Here is a 17,981-nt window from a genome sequence, read left to right on the forward strand (position 1 = left end):
ATGCCAGGGCTCCCCCGGAGCCGGACGCTCCCCGTCCCTGCGCATGCGCCCCTGCCCCCGGCGGCCCCGCCCGGTTAAAGGGACAAGCGAGCGCGGCCGGGCGAAGCTCTCGTGAGGGGAGCGGAGCTGCGGGCGGGAAAGGGGAGCCTGTGAGAGAATGGCGGGCGCAGGTCTGGGTGGGCAGCTAGGGGGCAGTTAAGGAGAATAAGGACAGTGGAGGGTGGCCGCTTTGCTTTGTCGCCTGGCAGAGGCAAATGGGAAGAGACCCCAGCCACAGAGCAAGCTAGTCTGTGGGGGTGATAGGGGACCGCAGCAGAGGCCCTGCTGCAGCTCACTGATGGGGAAGGCTGGCAGGCATCCCCCTCCCGCACTGGAGCTTTGGAAAACGTCGCTGGGGGGAAGATGAGAAGAACTGGGACTGTTTAGTCTAGGGGAGGAAGCTGCGGGAGGGGGGCTGCTAACCCTCTGCAAACACGTCCAGGGCGGGTTGAAAGAGGACAGCGTCGGTGATCAGTCGTTCCGCCATGTCCACCACGGGTAGGACAAGAAGTCATCGGCCTAGTCTGCAGCCAGGGAGATCTGGGTTGGACACAAGCTAACGATGAGGCTAGTTAATCACAGCCACAGGTAGGAGTGGCCATAACCATGTTGCCAGCCAAGGTATAAAATCCCCATCCCCAGCAGAGCGAAAACTGAACCAACACCAGCCAACAGGGCCGCGAACAACTTGCCAGCCAGTCATCGACCGAGGGAAAAAGCCAAGTGGTGCAACAGTCCAGCACCCCCTGGAAGTTGGCACCCAGGGCAGCCACCTTTCTAACCTGGCTCTAGAGCCAGCCTTGGGAACAGGTTACTGAGGGAGGTTTTTCAGAACAGGTTAGACAAACAACTGCCAGGGATGGTCTAGATATACTTAATCCTCCTGCGCCTTAGCATGGGGAGATGAAGTAAATGACCTCTTGAGGTTCCCCTCCCTGCCCTACATTTCTATGATTCTGTATGTAGGAATTTAGAATGGAGTGGCTGAGCTGCCAACAAAAATCTGTGCTGTTATTAAAATCGGGTGCTTTGCTGGAGGAAAGCAAATGGTGTAACCCCTTCCACCCCCTTTTCTCCCAAAAAAGTGCTAGCTGTGATCCTGGGAATCACAGACCCTTTGTTCAGTCCCTGGTAAATTAATTGAAACTATAATTAAAATAGAATTATAAAGAACTAGATGATCGTGACATGATAGTTAGAAAACAGTATACCCCATCTAAAGGAAAGTTGTGCCCCTTTTATCTACAAGTATTCTTCAAGTGAGTAAGCAAAATAATGCATAAAGGAGATGTAATTTGTTTGGCTTTTCAGATAGCCTTAGACAAATTGTCTCACAAGAGGCTATTAAGGAAAATAAAAATTCACAGCCTAAGAGATAAAATTGTCATGTATTAGAACCTGGCAAAGAGACAGAAAACAAAAGATAAATGGTTAAACATCAACATGGCACAAGGTTAATAGTGGGGGTGCCACAAGGACTCATAGCATGTTGTTTAATATTTCTGAAATGGTGAGGTGGCTAAACTTGTTGATAACACAAATTTATTTAAGTAATTCAAGGCTAGAGGTGGCTGTTAAGAGTGTTGGAGTAGTTTAACAAAGCTGGGCGAATGAATAGCTTGATGGCAGATTTACTGTGTTGAGGAATGCAAGGTGATGTTCATTGAAGGAATAAAAATGAGTTAGTTATTCATACCCATTGCTGGGTTCTGACTTGACTGCAACCACTAGAGGAAGAGACTTGGATGTTACTGTGAACAAGTCAATGAAAGTGTCTGCTCAAAAAAGTAAACGAAATGTTATGCTGTAGGAGGAATGGGATGAAAAATAACATTGACAATTATATGCTCACACAATATGCCTTCACTTTGGATACTGCACTTAGTTCTTGGCCCCCTGCCTCAAAAAAGAAAAACAAGGAATTTCAGAGATGGGTAGTAAAAATTATTAGAGGCTTGAGAAAATTTCTGTATAAGAAGCAATTGAAGAGATTTGGATTGTTTATTTTAGAGAGTAGATTAATAAAACTTTTAAAATTAAAACTAATTAAATCAAGATGAGACTTTAAAAAAAAAAAGGTGTGCTCTAGGAATTAGTTGGGGCAGTTCTATGGCCTGTGTTGTGCAGGAGGTCAGACCAGATGATCACAATGGTCCCTTCTGGCCTCGGAATCTATGAAAACAGGACATAATAGAGAAAACAATCAATGGGCTAGAGAAGGTAAACTGGCTGCTCCTATTTATTGTCTTTTATAATATAGGAGGAAGATAACACTAAAAACTGCTAATAAAATAATGGAGGGAGGGGCTCCCATAAAGAAGTAACTGACCTGTTTCTGTGCAGTTATGTTCTCCTAAAGTTGAGTCTCCCTGGTTTGTCTTTATGTATTGCTGATCCTTGGTAAGCACTGGGAGCCTGAACTTTTGTTTTCCCTGGTCTTCTCTGGAAAGGAGCTGGTTTCTAAATGTTAGGACATGAAAAACAAGATGTCACTGCAGGAAGAGTGCCATGGTTACCCTTATTCCCATGAAAGTACACATTTGGGGGTGTAAATATCATGATAAATTTAAAAACTAGAGATTGGCCCAAGACAGACAATCCAGCTGCTGATTTGAAACACCTCATAATTCAGCAATGTTTGCACTTGGGGCTATCTATGCACAGTGGAATGGATGTGGTGGTTAGTTCCTGATCTCACACAGCTCTGGCATAGCAACTCTGTGACCTGAGCTGCAACTCACATGCTATTTCTGCTCTGGGCAGTGACTGCTGGTCGTGTTTCTCCTTGCCCAGTTATATTAGCCCTTTATGAAGCGTCCAGTATCAAGAAAAAAACCTCTTTTGTAATGTAATCACTGAGAAAAAGAAATGACACACACAAGTTGTTGATGAACCTCCCAAAGGACATCTTAAAATTCCTACATTTTACACCCTTTACAAAGGGCCCTTGTTTAGCCTCAGTGGGGGATGTGTGGGACTGAGAGAAATGAGACATGCAGCTGATTGTAGTGGATTATTCGATGTGCCACTGGGAATTGTGGGTGATCCTCATGCAAAGCAGAATGGGCTCCAAGCAGAATTAGGGTAAGGGGGACATTTCAGTCTGTGCAGCCATTTGTCTGAGATCACGCCACAGTCAACACTTAGGGCGAAATGTTCAAAAATGGTATCTGTCGCAGTTCTCTAATCTGTCCAGCCCACACTTTTGAATGCTGAATTCCCTTCAGGAAAATGTAATCAGTCATGTTCCATTGCCTCGTTCATCCCTATCAGGTGATGTTAAAGGCCTACACATCTTAATTGAGACATTTTCTGTGCCTCTTCTCTCTTGGTTGGTCCTTGGTGGCAGTGGTGGAAATCCCCAAACTTTGCAAAATACTCACCTATTCTGTCTCTGAATTTGCACCTGTCGTTTTGCGCATATGAGACAAAACTTGATAACCTGCTGCATGTCCAAATGATGCTTACACACACACATTCTGTCCCTGGCAGATACAAATGGTTTGTGCCCATGAAATGGCAGAAGCCAATTTTATGTCAGGGCTGCAGCCCCCTTTGGAAATGAGTCCTTTAACATGCATTTCGATTTGCCACTGAAATCATTGGGATGGGAGCCCCTGTGGGTTTGAATTGAAGCAAAATTATTTTTCATTCAAATATTTTAAATTAATTTTGAGCCTCTGATGACTGATGGTCTTGGAGACTATTTAACACATCCCAAGATGACTGGAACTTTAATGCATTGCCAAAAAAAATCCCTGAGCTGTTTCATTGACATGACACTAAAGTCTAGATTGATGAGGTGTAAAGGAGAATTTATATAATGACAGAAACAGATGCTGACTAGAGGTGCAACATGTAGAATGACTGTCATTCCCTCATCCCAATGAATCAACAATTTAAAACCATCTAAACCCAGCACTGGTCCGGTCTAAAATTAGTGTTGAATGGGAAACTTTTATTCTTTCTATTAAGACAATGCAAAAGGCATATGTAGGTTGAAATGCAATCCCAGATTCCAAACAACAGTGACTGAAGTGTTAGGGTCTTGTTCAGGTTCCTGCTATCCATGACCATCCAGAAAGCATGTCCTTGCTCCTGATGTATTGTCTGTTTTGACTAAAGTATTAAAACCTTGAGCTGGAAGCCATAAATCCTGCTTCTGAATCACTACCTCTGTGCTGTTAGCTTTAAAATATTGTACTCACAGCTGCCTATGAGGCCCTCTAGTGGCTATTGTGGAAATGGTTAACAGACGCCGAAAAAATGGCCCTAATTCTGTAACGTGGCTGGGCTGAGCTGAGTTTGGCATGGGGATGGAGAGGCAAGATGGTTTTATTCTGCCTTGGCAGCTCCCAGATTCTGGAGGTGAATTGGGATTGCGGTGGTCCTTGGTATTAGAGCAACTTCGGGGGCAGTTATACCCATGACTTCTTCATTTTGCAACATCAGGAATACAGTGTTTTAAGGGGATGCCCCAGCATAGCACTTTGCATGGTGGTGGGAAGCGAAGTACATGGTGCTGAGTGTGCCAGTCACCTGCAGCAGCATGGGCTGAAGAATGGTGCTATAACAAAGGACCATGACTTACATTGCTACTTAAGTCTGCACAGACTGTATTTTCTTGTGCCTGAACACTGTTATGCCTGTTGCAGGTTGCTCATAACAGAAGCTGACTACTGACTTCAGTGTTCTGGCAGCAGCTGAACTCATCAGAAATACCATGGCTAAGACAATGAGATACTGAAAGAGCATTCTGTTTTGTGTAATGATGGAAAAATAATGCTTTGCATTTACTTAATACTTTCTCCTCCCTCAAATACAGGGAGAGTGTTTGGAATTAGGGTGAAAGTCAAACTTGTGGAGTGGCTCAGTACAAAGTCTGTGCACTGCTTAAGTCCTCAGATAAGACTTACATGGGACTTAAGTGATGCAAAGGCTTTTGCTGGCCCTCTGCATGACTGTGAATTTCACCCACTAATTAATTAAAAAAGGGGGGCATTGTTAAGTTAAAGTTGCTAATCCATTAATCAAAAAATAAATAGGTAAAATTAATAAAAAGGCCATCAAAAGCAACCAAACAAAACTCATTAAAATTAAAGAGTATGGCTTGTTAAAATACAAACCAAAACCTCTTATATGTATTAAAATTCTATAAAGATCATTCAGAAGAAAAAGAAAATCCTTAACTCTGACCTTATGTGTGAAATCCTAGCCCCACTGGAGTCAATGGAAGATTTAAATAGAGTCAGGATTTCACCCTGCATCTTTTTAAATAGGCTCATGTAGCAATTTCTTAATTCCATTTACATCTTGATGAATATTGCTTCTTTTAATTTCTACGGATTGTTTATAATGGTTATTACGTGAAGTAATATTGTGAACAAATTAGTTAAAAAACTAAAGCTATTGTTCATTGACCTCTGTCTTTTTTAATCTGTATCAAAGTTAACAATTGAAACAAGTAGTATAGGTTTATACTTCTGTGTGTCAGTTATATATCAGCAGTGTTACTTTGTTTATTTTGTATATATTCCCTTATTCTGAATCCTGTGCTATCAGATGTGGTTTAGAGAATGAACCAGGGTCCGACATCCCAGTCTATGCTTGGCGGCTCTTTGCACTCCCTCTATGTTGTTAACGCCCATAAATTCTCCATCTCTAATGTGGAAAGATTCTTTCAGTCAGCCCCTTTTAAGTATTCATCCAGTTGCCCAATGGCATATCGGCAATCGTAGACACTCTGGAATAATTTTTAATGAATCTCAGATATTTTCATTTTCTTTCCTAAATAACTTTGGAGATGAGGAGTAGATGAACTCTGGATGAATCTTGGCATTTGTTATAAATTCATTCAATTTAATGCCTACCTTTTTCCTGAAGCATTTGCTTTTGAAGGCCTTTATACAGCTGTCTATACCTTTGATAGATTTCCAGCTTTGAAAACTGTATGTTAAGGTGGAAATAACATTTTAACTGAAGACTCAGTTTTTTTAAGATGTGGGTTTTCTAAGCACAGTAACTTTGTTACATAAATTGTTAATTTGGAAACATGAAATGCATAGTATTTACATGTGCATCTATGTGACTGTAACTTGTTCTCAATGTGAGGGGCCCAATCCATTGCTCACTGAAATCAAGGGGAGTCTTTTCACCAACTTCAGTGGGTGCTGGATCAGTCCATAAGTGTCCCAATATGATAACCTTGATATCTCATGAGTAATCCATACTCACACAAGGTGTCCCATTGAAACCAATTACAGCACTTGCATGAAATATCAGTTATGTGAGTCAGGCTCACAGGATGAGTGCCCATGGAGTGGATTAATGGCCATCTTTTTTGTACCACTGTGATTTTTTTAAAAACACATTGGCAGAGTTAAGCCTCTCTCCCCCTTTGATTGATCTGATAGGTGCTTTTTAGTTAATGTCAGAGGGATTTTGGGTCATTTTAACAGATTTTGAATAGCAAGCACTTGTTAAAACAGTTTATTTGTCCATGGAGCAGAAGGGTTACATTTGTTGAATACAAGTATAGCAAATTATTCATCCAGCTCTAGGAGCCACAAAAGAAGGTACTGGGTGTTCTCCTCCTCCTATGGTGGTGCAAATCAGGAGCGTCTCCATTAATGATAGTGGAGTTAAACCAGTGTAAAATTGGTGTGAGAGGAGAATCAGCCCATGAGATTTTAAAGTAATGATCTTCTGCATTAAAGGCACTGGCTGAGTCTGGGAAGCTGGCCACTCTTTTATCAGAACAATATAATTGTTCCTTCAGGCATACCGGGCTCAGTCTTGCCCATGACTTATTCCTCAGTCTCACTGATGAGCTGGCCACATCAGAACTAATTAGTGACCCCAGCTGTATATAATGGGGCTTAATTAGAATGTCTGATGTCTCTCCCCTCCACTCCCCTGCTCCCAGCTGTTACTTAAATAGAGCTGGGCTCTCACTGAAGTGGAAGTTAGGAGTATTCCTTCTCTGTAGGGTGGTTCAGTAGTTTAGAATCAGTTGGGGGCTAGAAAGCAGCACCATAGGAGCAGCTTAACTGGTGGGGGCTTAAAGTGGAGAGGAGCCCTGAGCTAGGAGCTTTGAGGACCAGAAAATGAGATAGAAGTCCAGGGGGCACCAGGTGAGTTTAAGTGTTCTTAGACTTCCAGCAGAGAAAAGCCTGGAAGGCTGGTACCCTGTCAAAGGGGAATTAATTAAAGCTGAGCCCAGGAAGGGTAAAGGACCTTCTGTTTGTGAAGCTGAGCCCAGGAAGTGGCCTGCGCTGTTGTGAGGCTTGCCCAGAGGGCTGAGCTGTGGAAGACTTGGAGAAGGAGTTTGGAAAAGTCACTAGCTAGGAGTAGTCTCTGGCTGGGAAAATGGCCAGCAGTGTGGATGCATGAGGCAGGGTCCCCTGTGGACTTGTGTCTGGGTATGAGGGGGTACCCTAAAGGTAAGGACACCCCAAAAGGGTGTTTAAGCTATTGGGATATTTTTGGGGTCACCACTGATCCTAGAGGCCTAAGGCAAGTGGGTTGAGGGGCTCCATTTTCAGGAGGGGTTGGCAGACAGAGGTGGTGCCCAGGAAAAGTGCCTGAGAGGCCAAGGAAGGAAACAACACTGTACCCTGCTAAAATCCAAGAAAGTTTAAAACACTCAAGGACGCAGGATCTGGGTTGCCTCACAGCAGTCTAACGAGTGGCCAAGGAAGGGTGCTCAACTGGGATCGGTGATGGTTTGTTTCCAGCAATGGTCTCATTCCTATTGTGCAAGTTCTCAACGCTTCTATAAAACACACACACACTCCCATGCAGACACAGCTCTGAGTCCCACACCAGCAGTGCCAAGGGCAGATAAACAATCAGTGTATTATTTATTTGTTGTCTATCAAAAGATAGAACAGTCTTGAGTGAATAAAGTAGCCATGATGATCCCAATACAATTACACTTGAGCACCTTCCATTTGACTCTGGTTTTTGTTATTTTAAGTCTTTGCAACAGATCCCTAGGATGTTTGTTGCACATCAAGTTGAATTGCAGTAGCCTTTGTTTTAGGAAACTTGGAACACCCATAGCCATCCTCTAGGGTGTCTAACTTATGCCTTACTGTGAAAATGAACACTGCAGAGGACCGTGTAATTGCTGTTTTGCATGTAAAGTTTCTGGTCAGTCAGTTGTAATGCAAACTGATCATACACTCCTACTGCTTTTCACATGTGATGGGATGTCACTCTGTGCCTTTCTGGTGTTGAATGTGCAGCATATTTCTTCCTTTTTGGTAGTCAGCATCCTTGTTGCATATAACATTCTGCCTGCCACAAGCTTGTTGCTGGGTGAAATGGGTTTGTCTGTTGGACGCTGGATAGCTTGGATATGCACTGATCAGTTTTGGCCAGAACAATGTTACCATCCCTTTTTTTGGTGGTGGTGGTATAAATGTGTTAAAGGCCTTCATCCACGGAGAAGCTGAAATTTTGGTAGTGGGCAGAACTGTGTGAGAAGCAGTCGTCATAGGCAGCATTTGCCAGTTCACTGGTTTGCATGTAGTTGGTTAAATTCAGGTGACATCTTGGTTCTTGCTATTGATGCAGATATAGTAGAGCTGGTTCTTATGCATCACCACTGCTGACCCATGACCATAACTGTTTTGATGGCAAATTTGTTGCTGTAGGTTGGGCAAATGTGATTAAATCTAAATAGTTGGATCTCGCCTGTAATTGGACATTGGGGAACAACTTCCTGGAAGAGTGATTTAGTACATCGTTGTTTTGTTGTTTCACTCTGGGTAAGGGTGCTTGATCCAAGCTCCATTGTTGTAATTGTTCTGACCTTTCTGGACAGTGAAAGTCTGGTTGAGATTTAGAATTTAATTGTTTGCAAGGCCGTAGCCATTTCTTCCCCCGCTTGCCCCAAAACACATCCCCTTTCTGTTTTAAATTTTTTTTTTTTTTAAGGCAGAGAATGTATTTTTTTTTTTTTAAATGAAGTCCTGCTAACACCCAGCATTGATATTGCGTTCTGCTTACAAATATCCTAGGCCTCATATAAAAACAATTTCCAGACATTCTAACATTGTAGGTGAACAGTTAAGGAATCCAGCCAGCCCCTTCATCTCTATGCCAGCTCGCTCCTCTTTATTACCTGTTCAATCTTAACTTTGTCCTTTTTGTTTCTGTGATGGACATATGCGGTTGGGTGTATACTGATGATAGCATGTGTATAGGAAAGCTTTTGAAAGGAACATAGATCCAGAGTACATCAAGTTATGTCAGAACTCTCTACATTCTCAGTGGAGTAGAATAATAATTTTATAAATAGCTTTGAAATGATTGGTCCATTTAATGTTGAATGCCTTCCATGAAAAATGGATGGCAATAGTAAAGTCCCTAGTAGACTTTATGGAGTTTCTGGCATTTCTCCCAGTTTTGGCTAAAATCTTTGGTTCAGGTAAGGCTTTTGTTTATATTTAATTGACTTTTCTGCTTGTGTTAGGTTAATTTGTTTTGGGGTTTTGTTTTTTTTTTAATTTGTGGTTGGTTGGTTTTATTTTGAGAAGAAAGGTATGTCAGTGTTGTGTCCTTCCTATGGTGGAAGGACCTTTTTCAAAGAGGAAGATTTTGCAGTGTTTTCTAAAGCTGGTCAGACTCTAATCACCTGATCTCCTCTGAAAGTTTGTTCCATAGAGCCTCTCAACTGAGACTGTTCAGTCGCCAGTTCTCATGTTTTTTGCCTTGAGGTTTGTGCATTGTTCCAAAGCAGTGCGCCTGTCATGGTGGTTCAAAGATCATCATTTGGTCCTCAATCCCCGGCTACGTTGTTCCATGAAATGCTTTGAGGTTTAGGACCAAGGCCTTAAACTGGCATCAAAACCTAACATGGAGCCAGCGGAGGGACTTGAGCACAGGCTTGATTTGCTCATAGCATCCTAAGCCATGGAGAAAGGTGGAAGAGGCATGATCTCTTCCTAGCAATTTGCTAGTTTGACCTTTGAATATTTTTGCAAGTTTTAGGGGCAGAGTTAAGGCAGGATGAACAACATATGCAGGGTGAAGTGATCGTGTGTGATTGATTTAATGGCAATGGGAAGCCAGCTGGAACTCTTAATTGTCCATTTCCAGACATTCTCACACTTGGGGTTTCTTTTTAAAGTGGAGGCTTTTTGGTAAGGAAAGTGTAGTCTTGTTTTGTGTATGTATTGGATTCAACTAAAACTCTTTCAACCTGTGACATCACTGGGTACAATCCAGACTAGTAGCTTTGTCACTCCTGTCCTGTAACTTGGGGTGCCCTTTACAATGCCTTGCTGCTGTTGCCTCCAGCCTGGACTGCTCAGAAACAGCCTTCACTGTGTAAGGTCACTCCCAGATGTGTCTGTGTGTGTGTGCTCCAACCAGCCAGCCACACCTTGGCTCTTACCAGCCTTTGTTATGCTGCAGGGTGACCCCCAGTCCCAGATCTTCCTCCACAAACATATGTCCTGTACTGCCTAGCCTTCCCCTGCACAGTACAGATATATTGAGTCCCTTATTCCTTTAAGGGAATAATATGCACACACCTTGTTACCACAGAAATTTCAGCTTTAACACACTGGATTAGATAAATCAATAAAACAAGCTTATTAACTACAAAGATTTTTGAGTTCAAGTAATGCGGCACAAAACTCAGAAATGGTTACAAGAAAAATAAAGATAAAATGCTTACTAGTGTCTAACTTAACAAACTACATTGGATTCAAAGCAAAGTTTTCTTACCACGTGCTTTTAGAAGTTTTACTGACCAAACTTTTTAGTTCAGGACTCCTCCCCCAGAGAGTCCAATGGCTGCTTCCTTTCTCTTTGGGTGCAGTGAATGTGATGGGCAGGGAGAGAGGGGTGCCTTGGGGTGTCTGCTCCTTCTTTTTATACTCATGTGCCCACTTTGAGAAGCCTGTCCAGCTGGGAGCAAGATGAGGAGCAGTCTTTGTGGAAGGAAACTCCCGTGCTGTTGTTCTGCTAAAATGTAGATTTATTTATTTATTTTTTGTCCCTGCCCCCTTTCCAGCTAAAGAATAGCCACTTACAGATAACAGTCCATCAATCTTGTTTACACCTGACTGAGGCATCAGCTCACCCTTTGGCTGAGGAACTGGTTTGGCCACTCTCCAGAAGCATCTGGAAAACATACTTTTGGTAGGGCTGTCAAACAACTGAAAAAAAAATTAATCTTTAATTGCAAGATTAAAAGTGCAATTAAAAGCACCTTTTTTAATCGCACTGTTAATGCCAATTTAAATTTATTAGAAATGTTTTTCTGATTTTATTTATAAATATTGATTTCAATTACAACACAATATCAAGTGTACAGTACTCATGTTTTTTCAAATATTTGTACTGTAAAAAAGATAAATAAAAGAAATTCACCTCAGACAAGTTCATTCAGTCCTTCTTCTTGTTCAGCCAATCACTAACATAAACAAGTTTGTTTACATTTACAGGTGATAATGCTACTCGCTTATTTACAGTGTCACCTGAAAGTGAGAACAGGCATTCGCATGGCACTGTTGCAAGGTATTTATGTGCCAGATATGCTGACGCCCCTTCATGCTTCAACTCATAGGCTCTAAACTTCTACATGGCGTTGTTTTTTTGAGTGTAATTATGTTAAAAATTCTGCATTTGTAAGTTGCACTTTCATGATAAAGAGATTGCACTATAGTACTTGTATGAGGTGAATTGAAAAATATTAATTTTTGTTTTTACAGTATAAATATTTGAAATAAAAATAATGTGAGCACTGTACACTTGGTATTGTGTTGTAATTGAAATCAATATTTAAAAATGTAGAAAAACATTCATAATTTAAATGGGTGTTATTAACAGTGCAATTAAAAGTACGATTGTGACTTGTTTTTGCATTAATCACATGCATGAACTGCAATTATTTGACAAGTCCTAACTTTTAGTCATGATTTCAGCTTATCACTTCACATATCATGGCAAATACACATAGCAGCTTTATATTATTTGATCAGCAAACTGAGTTTTTAAATGATACCTCACAAGACATGCCTTGTACAAAAATTATTACAATAGTGTGAACATGGGGGTATGTTCTGTCACAACCATAACTTTTAACCCAAACTTTGTCTGATTTCCTAGGTTTTAAAAGGATCCTCCAAAGTTTAAATGAGGTTAGCATCAAGGGTACGTGACTTAAAACAGAACATCCCCACCACAATCTTCCTCAAATTCCCCAGGTTAGGATCTCTTACCAGTCTTGGGTTTCCAGCTACCTTAGGACTTCTGTTTTTGCTGACAGTCTTTTGTCTTCTGCTGCAGGCTGGAGACTTTTTTTTTTTTTTAACTGGAGGATAAGCACGTTCATGTTGTTGTGCTCCAACTGGCTTCCTGTCACCATAATTTGTGGATCTGGAATGTAGGGGGATGTTTATTTTCATTGATATTTACAAATAAAAGGTGCCTATCCCCTATACTAAGTGCCTGTGAAATCACACTCCTGTAAAATAGCTCCAGCCCCAAGCCAAAATTAACTATCTTAAAAAATCGCAGAAATGTAGGGCTGGAAGGGACCTTGAGGTGTCATCCAGTCCATCTCCCTCCCCTGCCCCATGCTGAAGCCCAACCAAGTAAACTTGGAGTGGGGTCTATCATCCCTCTTCCTTTTCCCCAAAATTCCCAGCAAATAGCTGAGTTTGTGCTGCACCTTCAAGGTCAATAAATTCAAGCTGTTTTAGACCCAAGGGGAGGAGGGAGGTGAGTTTCAAATGAGGAGATATACAAGCTGGAAGGCTTCCACTGCTGAGAGAGTGCAGAGAGACTCCACTGCCTAATGACAAAGATGGTGTCTCTCTTTAGACGGTGTACTGCTCTCTGGCAATATGGTACCTCCAGGCACCAGAGAGCGCAGGTATCTTGTCCTTCACTGGTTCAGCTCCTTGACTTGTTGGCTTCAATGCTGGCTGCGTTTAGGACGGGCTGAGCCATAGCAGCTGAAGGGATGTTTTGGGATGGTGAATGGGTTAATGAGACAGTCCTCTAATGTGCGGTCCATACTATGAAAAGGCTTGTGAATCCCTGTGCTAGAGCATTGACCTTAAGCTCCTGTGACAGCAGCTTTGCTGACACTTGTCAGTCATGCCTATGGCACTTGAGTTAATGCTAGTCAGTCCCACGGAAACCCAAATTGGACCTGCCCACCCACCCACCCATGCAGAAGCTCTGGAGTACTTTGTGAAGAAGTTAGGAGGTTTGTCGTTGGATCAACTTAGAACCCTCCACCCCCACTCTCTGGGTGAGGGAACTGGATGGATTAGGGACTGCTCTACTTTGTCTGCTGGGAAGGTCCTATCTGGGAGAAAGTTTTCCAGATGCACAGTCCAATTTCATTTGCCTCCCTAATCATGTTGCTGGCATTCCAATTATCTATGGACTAAAAAGAGAATGCACGTTGAATGGACATGAGACACTCAGAAATGACCCATGAAGGCAGATGACAATTGCATATATGGTTGTATGTGGCTATGTCTACACTTCACATCACTTTTGGAGGCATATAGGTTATGTGAATCTACTTGCCACAGTGAAAAAGAAGCTGTGTCCACACTGCAATGTGTAGAGACACATGCCAGTGAAAGGCTCCGGCAGGGGAGGCAGCAGGGAAAAGTTCAGTATGCCAGTCTAGTTCTTGCTACCAGTCTTCCCCTGCAGAGGGGAAGGACTTCAGCAGTGGGGAGCCGTCAGAGTCTTTCTCTGCTGCCTTCCCTCACTGCTGGAGTCTTTCCCTGCAGTGGGGAAAGATTCTAGTAGCTGTACAGCTAAAACTAGCACAGCAGACTAGAAGGCACAGCTTGGGTGAGTAGAGAACCATATAGGGCATGTACTCGGGTGCATGCACCCCTGAAGGAGATGGGTCCATACTCTGAACCAGGCCTCACTGTCTACACGGGTACTTACACCTGTGCTAGGGGCTACCTGAGTACGTGCTCTACATGCTGCCAAAGGAAGCGTGCAGGGTGGACAGCGATAATTGGGTATCTGTCTCGGTCTACGTCACGCTTTCATGTTGCTGTAAAGCTGAGAATTCTACAGCTGAGTTAAAGGCATACTGTCTCCCTTCTCATGCATCTTCAGCTTGCTGCTGTCAACTCTTATTTTTGAGTCACTTTCAACAAGAGTCAAAGTGCAGCAATAGGCACTGAAACGATCAAGCAATAGTTTTGTAGACTAAGGAGAACTGAACACTTAACTGTTTAACTTGTTTTTTTTCTTTCTGTAAATGAGCAAGGGAAATAATATTCTGCAGGTGCCCAGGACCCATTAACTTCCTTTCTCTTATGTTTTCCCTTCCCATACCCAAAGCAGAATTCTGCACCAGAATATTTCAAGCTTGAAGTTTCAAATCTAAACTGTTTGAGTTAACCAAACAAAGCCTCAAAAGTTTTCATAACCAGCAACATACACGGTTCTTTATCTCTGGTAAATTAAAAATGTCTGGACAGATTTTATTGCAACTTCCAAACAATTAATTTAGCCAATTTTCTATAATATAAATTTTTTTTTCCGCCTGTGTGTGTGTGTATATATGGAAGATATGCTGCAACCAGTGGGCTGCAGAATTACTAAAGGCTTCTATTTGTGCACAGTTACCTTGAGAATCCTCATTGAGGATGCAAAAATATAGAACAATACATGACAGTTGAATGAAGTTTTGGTGGAATAACATGTTAGCAAATGCCTGTTGTTGCTAGTCTCCCATTCATACATACACATGGAGAGTAGCTTCTGTTAAAAGCAATAGAACTGTATCTTAGAATCTAAAGCTACAGTTTCAGAGAAACAAGTTAAGCTGATCGCTTTTTCTTACAAGCAGATCGATATTAATATATTGGATGAACTGTAGCAAAGTGCTTCAATTTAACTACATGTAGTTTTAATTTACAAAGCAATCCACAATCACTGCTCTGCTGGTTTTGGGTAGTTGTTAGTGCTAAAGATTCTCCATAATGCAAAGTGTGTTTTATCATTGGAGCAGATTTGAGCAATAATCACCAAACAGTTGATTCAATGAAGGTGAGTGTATTCTTGCTCCATAAATATTTTATTAATATTTTCCGTTGTTATCCACATAAATAATGCTAATTAAATCACTTATTGGAAGGGGTTTATTCATGTCAGCTGTCTAAATAAACTGTGAGCAACTTAATTTCATCATTCAACTAGATCTAGTTAGGAATGAGTTCACAACCAGAGTGAGCTGTCACATTACTACATCTCAGTGAAGTGTGAGAGTTTTGCATGTGGTCTCCATGTAAGACAAGCAGCACAAAGAGACAAGGAAGATGAACTATCTGCAAATTCACTTCCAAAGAATTTTAATCTTCAGTGTGGGGTGTGCAAGGAAGCTGTTTTTATCTTCCATGTGAATAAGAAGCAGTTAGAGGAATCTCCCCATTGACGTCCAAGTGCCCAGCACGGATGCAGTCTGAGTGGAATAATTCAGGCTGGTTTAGATTAATTTACTTACTAGAAGTGAGATCAATGAAGCTGAGGATTGCTCTCCAAGGGAGAGCATGCAAATCCTCTCAATAGACATTTTAACCTGGACTGGCCAAAGCAGCAGAACAAGCTTCCTTGCCCAGGCTCCTACCTTTGTGTTCATTCTTATACTAGAATCTCCTTTATAGCTCCGCGTGATGGTTTCTAGCACAAAGGAGAAGCCACCTTTGCTGTATGAGTGACTGCAGTGACTTGCCATCTTCTTTAGCTCTATTTTATTTGTGGGAGACGGGGCTTAGTTCTACAGAATCCTCTAGGAGTTCTGAGGATTCCCCCACTTCATGCTTTCAACCTTCCCCTCTAGACAAACAGCAGACTCAATGTACCCTCTCTACACACATGCACATCACATATCATTTGAAAGCTTATTATGTTTACTTTAAGAAGAGGCATGATGTGGAGCTGTCAAGTGATGCTGTTACCATAGAAACGGAAACAATGACACCATCAACACATTAAAATGACCACTTTGAAATATTTGCATTTATTTCTATTAGTTTAATGATTCCAAGTATTATTTCAAGACTTAACATTGGATTTCTTTGACCTCAAAGCATCACAACAACAATCTAAAGAGTAAAACAAAATCTAATGAAAACTTGAACAGGTATCATTGAAACTTAATAGCACTGGACTGCTGGTGACATTTCTAGTCAATATCAAGTTCATCATTATGATCTCTCAACTGTGTGTGGGTTACCACAGTTGTCTTTGCCTTGACATGTGTACACGGTTCTGTGCAGGAAAGGTGCTGACTACAGACAGCTGATATCCCCCCCTCCCCCCCCCAAAATACTCTTTCAGTTCTGAGTCAGTTCTGGATGTGTTTTAGGCTTTTCAAATGCTGCACACTGCATAAGGAATGAAATCAGGAAGGCCAAAGCGCAATTGGAGTTGCAGCTAGCAAGGGAAGTGAAGGGGAACAAGAAGGGTTTCTACAGGCATGTTGCCAACAAGAGGAAGGTTTGGGAAAGTGTGGGCCCCTTAGAGAATGAGGGAGGCGACCTAGTGACGGAGGATGTGGAGAAAGCTGAGGTACTCAATGCCTTTTTTGCCTCTGTCTTCACAGACAAGATCAGCTCCCAGACTGCTGTGCTGGGTGGCACAGAACGGGAAGGAGGCGAACATCCCGCAGTGCTGAAGGAACGGGTTCAAGACTATTTAGAATGATTGGACATTCACAAGTCCATAGGGCCGGATGCAATGCACCCGAGGGTGCTGAGGGAGTTGGCTGAGGTGATTTCAGAGCCATTGGCTATTATCTTTGAAAGCTCGTGGCAACAGGGGGAGGTCCCTGAGGACTGGAAAAAAGCAAATATAGTGCCCATCTTCAAAAAAGGGAGGAAAGAGGATCCAGGGAACTACAGACCGGTCAGCCTCACCTCAATCCCTGGAAAAATAATGGAGCATGTCCTTAAGGAATCCATTTTAAGGCACTTGGAAGAGAGGAAGGTGATCGGGAACAGTCAACACAGATTCACCAAGGAAAAGTCATGCCTGACTAACCTGATTTCTTTCTATGATGAGGTGACTGGCTCTATGGATGTAGGGAAGGTGGTGGATGTGATATACCTTGACTTTAGCAAAGCTTTTGATACGGTCTCTCACAGTATTCTTATCAGCAAGTTAAAGAAGTATGGGTTGGATGAATGGACTATAAAATGGATAGAGAACTGGCTAGAGCATAGGGCTCAATGAGTAGTGATCAATGGCTACGTGTCTAGCTGGCAACCGGTCACAAGCGGAGTTCCCCAGGGGTCGGTCCTGTGGCCGGTTTTGTTCAACATCTTTATTAATGATCTGGAGGATGGGGTGGATTGCACCCTCAGCAAATTTGCGGACGACACTAAGCTGGGGGGAGTGGTAGATACCCTGCAAGGTAGGGATAGGATACAGAAGGACCTAAACAAACTGGAGGATTGGGCCAAAAGAAATCTAATGAGGTTCAACAAAGATAAGTGCAGAGTCCTCCACTTAGGAAGGAAGAATCCCATGCACAGCTATAGACTGGGGACCGACAAGCTGGGCAGCAGCTCTGCAGAAAGGGACCTGGGGGTAATGGTGGATAAAAAGCTGGATATGAGTCAGCAGTGTGCCCTGGTTGTCAAGAAGGCTAATGGCATATTGGGCTGCATTAGGAGGGGCATTGCCAGCAGACCGAGGGAAGTGATTATTCCCCTCTATTGGGCATTGGTGAGGCCGCATTTAGAATATTGTGTCCAGTTTTGGGCCCCCCACTACAAAAAGGATGTGGACAAGTTGGAGAGAGTGCAGCGGAGGGCAACAAAAATGATTAGGGTGCTGGAGCACAGGACTTATGAGGAGAGGCTGAGGGAACTGGGCTTGTTTAGTCTGCAAAAGAGAAGAAAGAGGGGGATTTGATAGCGGCCTTTAACTAC

The 17,981-nt window shown here is 42.5% G+C and overlaps 1 long non-coding RNA gene across 2 annotated transcripts in view; it reads left to right on the top strand.

Annotated features, from left to right (window-relative positions):
- The first annotated feature begins 7,043 nt into the window (after positions 1 to 7,043).
- Positions 7,044 to 17,981, top strand: part of LOC137143178 (uncharacterized) — a 180,645-nt gene continuing 169,707 nt past the window's right edge. Inside the window, exon 1 of one of the 2 annotated variants that reach the window (XR_010917117.1) lies at positions 7,044 to 7,172. This is a non-coding gene — a long non-coding RNA (uncharacterized lncRNA). Of the gene's footprint in view, positions 7,173 to 7,293; positions 7,482 to 17,981 lie in introns of those variants that run through there. The other variant, XR_010917118.1, reaches the window with a different exon arrangement.

The sequence above is a fragment of the Emydura macquarii genome, unplaced genomic scaffold, assembly GCF_026122565.2.
Source record: "Emydura macquarii macquarii isolate MOO-44397 ecotype Brisbane River unplaced genomic scaffold, CSIRO-AGI_Emac_v2 contig_374, whole genome shotgun sequence".
Classification (NCBI taxonomy): domain Eukaryota; kingdom Metazoa; phylum Chordata; order Testudines; family Chelidae; genus Emydura; species Emydura macquarii.